The sequence below is a fragment of the Phocoena phocoena genome, chromosome 20 (assembly GCF_963924675.1).
Source record: "Phocoena phocoena chromosome 20, mPhoPho1.1, whole genome shotgun sequence".
NCBI lineage: Eukaryota > Metazoa > Chordata > Mammalia > Artiodactyla > Phocoenidae > Phocoena > Phocoena phocoena.
Genome location: NC_089238.1, coordinates 19,624,295 through 19,630,539, shown reverse-complemented (window position 1 = coordinate 19,630,539; position 6,245 = coordinate 19,624,295).

Genomic DNA, 6,245 nt, shown 5'->3' with positions numbered 1-6,245 from the left:
AATAGAAGATAAGGGAGAATTTTTTCTGAAATAAAAGCCAGAAAAAAAATGATTAAAAGTTTTTAGCAAAGTGTTTTAATCACATCCATGTAAGTTTCTTTTATCTTTAGTAGGGTGAGAGAATGGTTAATAGAATCCAGGTTTATGACCAATAATAATAATAATAAAAACCCAGAAAATGAAGTAAGAGACAATTCCAGATAAATTAAAATGCTTTGTTTGGAGCAGGTACTGCTTCCTTTATGCTGATCATAGAGACAGAAGCCTACAGTTTCTCTCAGTAGCAAATCCTATGTGGCCTTACTAAATACAGGTTGACAAATATGAAGAGGCTGTATGGCGGGAGCCTAGCATGCCATGTTTTCTGTGTGGACCCCCACCCTGGGGACAGCTCAGAGCCTCCAGGCAGGCATTGTTTACTCCCTCTGCGATGGGAATGCTATCTTGTCAGACTCATGGAATAATGTATTAGTTGGCTCCAGTAGCTTGCCCCTCAAAAGCCCATAAAGAGGCAATGTAGGTGGAAAGGAAAGTTTGCTTTATTTTGGCTGCTGGCAACCGGGCGGTAGTGGGGGAAGGTGGACTCCTGTCCAAAGGCCAAGTCCCCCTCCCCCGACAACCAGTGGGCAAGAGCTTTTATAGACGGAGGGAGGGGGCTACGTGAAGAAACAGCCCAGGCAGCTCTGACAGTCGTCTTGAAATTGGTCACTGGTGGTCTGACCGGCATCGTCTTGACTGTTTTCAAGCACAGTTGATCTTCAGTTCCAGGGTGGGTTTGTTCCCGTTTCCTTGAGGCCAGTTCTCAGAATTGTAGCAGCTGATGTCATGGCTACAGTCTGGTCATCATATAGTTAACTTCTTCCACCTGGTGTGGTCTCAGTATCTACAAGACAGCTCACAGGATATGGCTCAGAATATTATCTATAGCCCTTGAGGAGGAACTAAAGGTCTTTGACTATGCTTACCGACTAAACTCTTTGGTCTCCTTTGACTGTTTTCCTTTGCTTCTGCATTTTCTCACTTCTCTAATTAAACTTATTCTTTGGCTAAAGTTTTTCCACAGACAGAAGGCAGGTGGAGGACATGGTGGGGAAGGACCACAGGGTCCTGCTCTGTTTCAATAACAACGTGCCCAAAACTGGATAGCTTAAATAAGACACATTTATTGTCTCACGGATCTGGAGGCCAGAAGTCCGAGATCAACGTGTCAGCAGGGCTGGTTTCTCCTGAGGCCCCCCCTTGGTTCACAGGTGGCTGCCTTCTCCCTGTGTCTCCCCATGGTCTTCCCTCTGTGTGTGTCTGTGTCTTGTTTTGTCTTATAATGATGCCACTCATATTGGATTAGAACCCACCCCCCAAAGTCCTCATTTTAACTTAATTACCTCTATAAAGACCCCAATACAATCACATTCTGAGGTGCTGGGAGTTAAGACTTCAACATATGAATCTGAGGGTTATAGATAGCAGCCCATAATAATAGTAATGTGGAAAAGGTGAGCAGAGGTAGGGGAAACTGCTTTGTGAATTATAAACTATTAGGTAACTACAAAGACCCTCCCCTTATCCCCACCCAGTATGACACTGATGGGTGCATTTAGACCAGTTGTTCTTTGTGGGGAGAGGGTGGGATTTTGCCCCCTAGGAGATATTTGGCAGCATCTGGAGGCATTTTTGGTTGTCACAGCTGGAGGGGGGTTGCTACTGGCCTCTAGTGGGTAAAGGTCAGACAGATCTCAAACGTAAATATTGCCAAAGTCAAAAACCTTATCTAGAGGGATCTGCCCCTTTTCCTTTCTTTTTATTTAACCTGCTCACCTGGAGAAGGAGGAGAGTGAAGGGTGAAAAAGAGGCAGAAAGCCTTCTCTGTGCAGGATCCTCACTACCAGATGCTGCCCCGCTAGCTGAGTACGTGTCTGACCCCAGACCATTTGGCAGAGCCCAGGCTGCCACAGTGTTTCTCTGAGATCATTTTTCTGTAGATCCACTTTTCCCATTAGAATTATGATTACTTCCCTCTTCAGTTTTCTAGAAAGCTCCTTGAGTGTCCAAAGGGCTGATAACAAAATGGATGATTTAAGTGGGAGCTACCTCCACAAAGGCTGCAAGCAGCTGGAAATATCCTGCTCTGTGTCCTGCATCCAACCCAGCCTTAGGCCTCTGGATTGCCTCCCCTCCCATCCATTCCTGCCACATCTAAATTTAGCCCTCTCCCCAGTGACTCAGGGAGAGATCGCAGCACTCCTTATGTCCTGTGATGTGGATAGAGCAGGATTACCTCCTGGTAGTAAATGGGACCTGGAAATGGCAGGGAAGGAGGGGCAGTGCACGGGGATCCGCAGAGGTTGGCGGACCCTGGACACCTTGCCCAAGGGCCCAGGGAGGTGGAGGAGGTCCTGTTCCTCCATGTTCGTTCTGGGTCTCTGGGAGGGTTAGGGAATGAACACATCCTCCCAGCAGGCAGGGCATGATTCAGCCCATCCCACGGGCCACTATGCCAGGCCCTTGGCTTGGCCTTCCACCGCTTGGTCCCTTTATATGCTCAGCAGCCTCTGGGGTTTCCCTTCTCCTGATGTGCTAGTCCTGGAATGAGAAGCCCTTGGTCCTCCAGCTAGCCTCCTGGAAGAGCAGGGAGAGGAAAGTGTTTGTAGTTGAGTCTCTGTCTCAGGCTGGGTTCCCTGGAGAGGCACAGGTGGAGAGAGGTTTACTGGGGAAAGCCTTACGCAGGGCAGGAGTGGGCAGAGGCAGAAGCTGACCCCAATACCTCACAACTGAGACCTCAACTGGTCCCACAGGGTGCTGGCTTGGGGGCTGGGAGGGACCGCAGAGCTGTTCCAGATTGAGCACGCGTCTGGACTTTTGCACCCTCGCGTTGACTGGTCACTGCTGTGGGCCCTCCCCTGGGAAGGGCATAACCTTCAGAGGGAGCCCATCCCAGTGAGAAGTGGGCTGTGAGCCAAGGCATGGGCACCTGAAGGCTGGGTCTGGGCAAAGCACCTCATCATCGACTACAGCCTCTTTAACAAATCGAGAGTTAGTTACTTAAGAGGGATACTGTCAGTTGGCCCTCTCAGGGTCAGCCCACTAAATAACAAGTACTTTCACTTTTTGCTGAGACTCTTTGTCATCAGAGCATCCAGGAGAAGCAAAAGTAACAAAGGGAGGGAAACACTGTTTTCGCTGCAGAAAGGGACAGGGAGGGCTGAGCTAGGACAGGTGGCTGGGCTGCAGGACCTCCTTTGCCAGGCTGCCCACAGAGGGGAGGCCCCTGCATCTGGAGTGTGGCTTTGGCAGGTGGGAAGGAGACCATTGGGGTGGGGGGCTAGCAAGAGTACCACGGTCAAGTGACCATCCAAAACATCACTAAAATCACTATTTCATGAATTCATCGGATGGTTAAATGGATGATTTTATGGAAGTCATCGTGAGGTGGAATTAAGCTGGCAGCAACCAGGGCTAAAATGTAGTGTGTGCTTGCCATGTGCCAAGCCCCACTACAAACACTCTATGTGTGTGATAACCATCCATTCCCACTGTGCCCTGCCGGGCAGATACTAATGTTAACCTTTTGGTACCTTAACTTCCTCACTTATAAAATAGGGCAAAGCAGCCAGTCTAAGTCACTAAGCTAAGTACCCAGTGGAGCTGAGTGTTAACCAACCCCCCACTCCTGCCCCCGCTGTACTGCCTGCAAGTGCTGTCCCTGTGCTGCCTTCAAAGGACAGGGATCACGTGGGGTGAGGCTGAGACAAGGCAGAGGGGGCTTTTGATGACCCTCAGGTATGTGCCTGGGATTCTGGTTACCACACCCACAAGGAGGGATAGTTTGATTTTACGAGTAAGCCAGAAACCATCATCCCATTTTGTAAACCAGGAAACAGGCTTAGCTTAGGGAGTGTCCCCCTGCTAGTGGAGGTGGAGAGAGCAGGTACTGGGGCCTTTCAGAGGGACATATGCTGGCCTATGCTGAGCCCTGATATTTGTAGGTCTCTTGGAAATGAATGATAAAAGTGCCCTTTTCTATTTCTGTAAAAATACTGTCCAGTAAAATAATATCATGCATTCCCATCATAGTGTTCCAGAGTGGGGAGGGGCTTTGAGAATACTTGCTCTTTCTCCACTCCTTGCAGACTGGGGATCTGAGGTGTAGAGAGAGGAAATCACTTGCTTAAAGATGCACAGCTGGTTAATTAGGTCCCCATGTTTCTGTCACCAAGTAACCATCCTATTGATGAAGCAAACTGTTTTGGAGGGTGGGGGAAGAGGAGGGGATTGCTCGATTATCAGAGAAATCGATCAACAGAGTCACCATTTAATTAAAAAATATATCAAAACCTTTCTTGATAATGATCGACCTGTTACACTAGAGCAATTAAAATGGTGATTTTATTTACTGAGTTACTGCCAACTCCTATGATTTTTTTTTTGTAATACCCTTGTGATAACTCAATTGGAAATGTGTGGTAAGACGCAGTAATGATAATGCCTTTTCTTAAGATAACTTGTGCCATAGCCAACCAGGGAGTTTATCTGATGGGTCCGTTGTACAACTGAGGTCCCCTCTGTGCCATTCTGTCTCCAATGGCTCTGGAGGGACCAGTTAGGAGTCTTCAAAGGGGCCTGTCTTTAAACTGGTGAGACACACACGCACGTGTTCAACGTCTCTTTGGCTGCCGCACATTAGAGGTAATTAGAAATGGATGCTTTTTGAGATTTAAATATTAAGTTTTTAAAATTAAATTTTCATTTAAAAATACACAAAACATAAAACACCCCCACCCACCCACACACACACACACACACACTCTCTCTAATCCCACTCTCTAGACATTCTCGAGGAGTGAAAGCCTAGAATTCTCCAAGCCGGCAAGACCAGATGATTCCTGGGGGTGGCAGGTGCTTGTGTCGTGGCACGCAGAGGCTTATAGCCATGTGAATGCTGGGCTTTCAAAGGGGAAATGATGAGCCGCCATTCTCTGAAATGTTAATTGGCCCCCATTTCCCTAGTTATGAGCCCCAGTACCTTTGTGTCTCAAGACGTTTTGTTGGACAATGGCTGAGAAAGAATTACATAATCAATTAAATTTGGGAACTGCTACATACAATACTGCCCTCTTGGATTAACATACTAAAAGCTCTGAGATGTTCTGAATCAATAAATCAATTTAATTTTTGGTTCATCATTTTTCCAATTTATCGGACCACAGTACCCCGTCTTCTTGTCATACCTATGAAACACTTGAAAAATCTGTTTTGAAAAACTCTTAATTGGGCAGAACTAGTCTGAAACTGATTATTAATCAAAGGAGGCATGGCAAGAGAACGAACCATCTGCCAGGGGTCAGGAGACCTGGATTCTGGTCTAGACTCTTCATTAATTAGCTCTGTGACTTAGGGGAAATCACATTCCTATGGAACTTAGTTTATCTGCCTATAAAATAAAGGGCTAAAGCTAGAGAATTCCTAAGGCCCTTCTGGGTCTGATAGACAATGATTTTTCTGATTTGCTGAGGCTCAGCGGGCTGTCTGCCCTTTCATCACCTATCACTGCTCACGTTGACAGTCTCAGGCTCCATCCTGGAATCTCCCAGGTCACTGTGAAGTGAGTCATGGTCCTGGAGGACCAATCTCACTGGGATGAGATTGCCACCTGTGTGTGCCTGGCCTACCATAGGGTGATGGCAGCATGGTCAGTGCCTCTCTCGGGACTCCACCTTCCACGTAGATCTCTGTAGTAAGTGCTGCAGGAGAGAGGGGGCACCCTGGCCCCTCTGTCCCTGGAGCATGAGGTCTAGATAGGGAAAGAAGGCAGGCCCACATGCACACAAGTGACCACACCCAGCAGTGCGTGCTAATGAGACAGGCTGGGACCTGGGACCCTTTGCTGCAGTCTTTGCACCTGGACAAACATCTTCTCGAGCAACAAAATACAAAGAAACTATAAGGGACTAAAAATAACTGCGTGCATGTGCATTTGGGGCAAATTATGGATAAAGAGATAAAAAGAGACCAAAAACCCAACTGCCGCCTCTGAAAAGCTGGGAGCAAAAGCAGGGTACTGCGCATGCCCCCTGCACACAACACCACCAAAGGGGTGGGCAAAACACCTAAGCCACCCCTATGGCCCGACCCCGGGACCCGCCCCTACCCTCACCCCATATAAGGTACCAGCTCGCCTCCCCTCAGGGGGCAAGCAGGCAGGGGAAACTCCTACTTGTTCTCTCTCCCCCCTGCTGCAACAGGGGCCC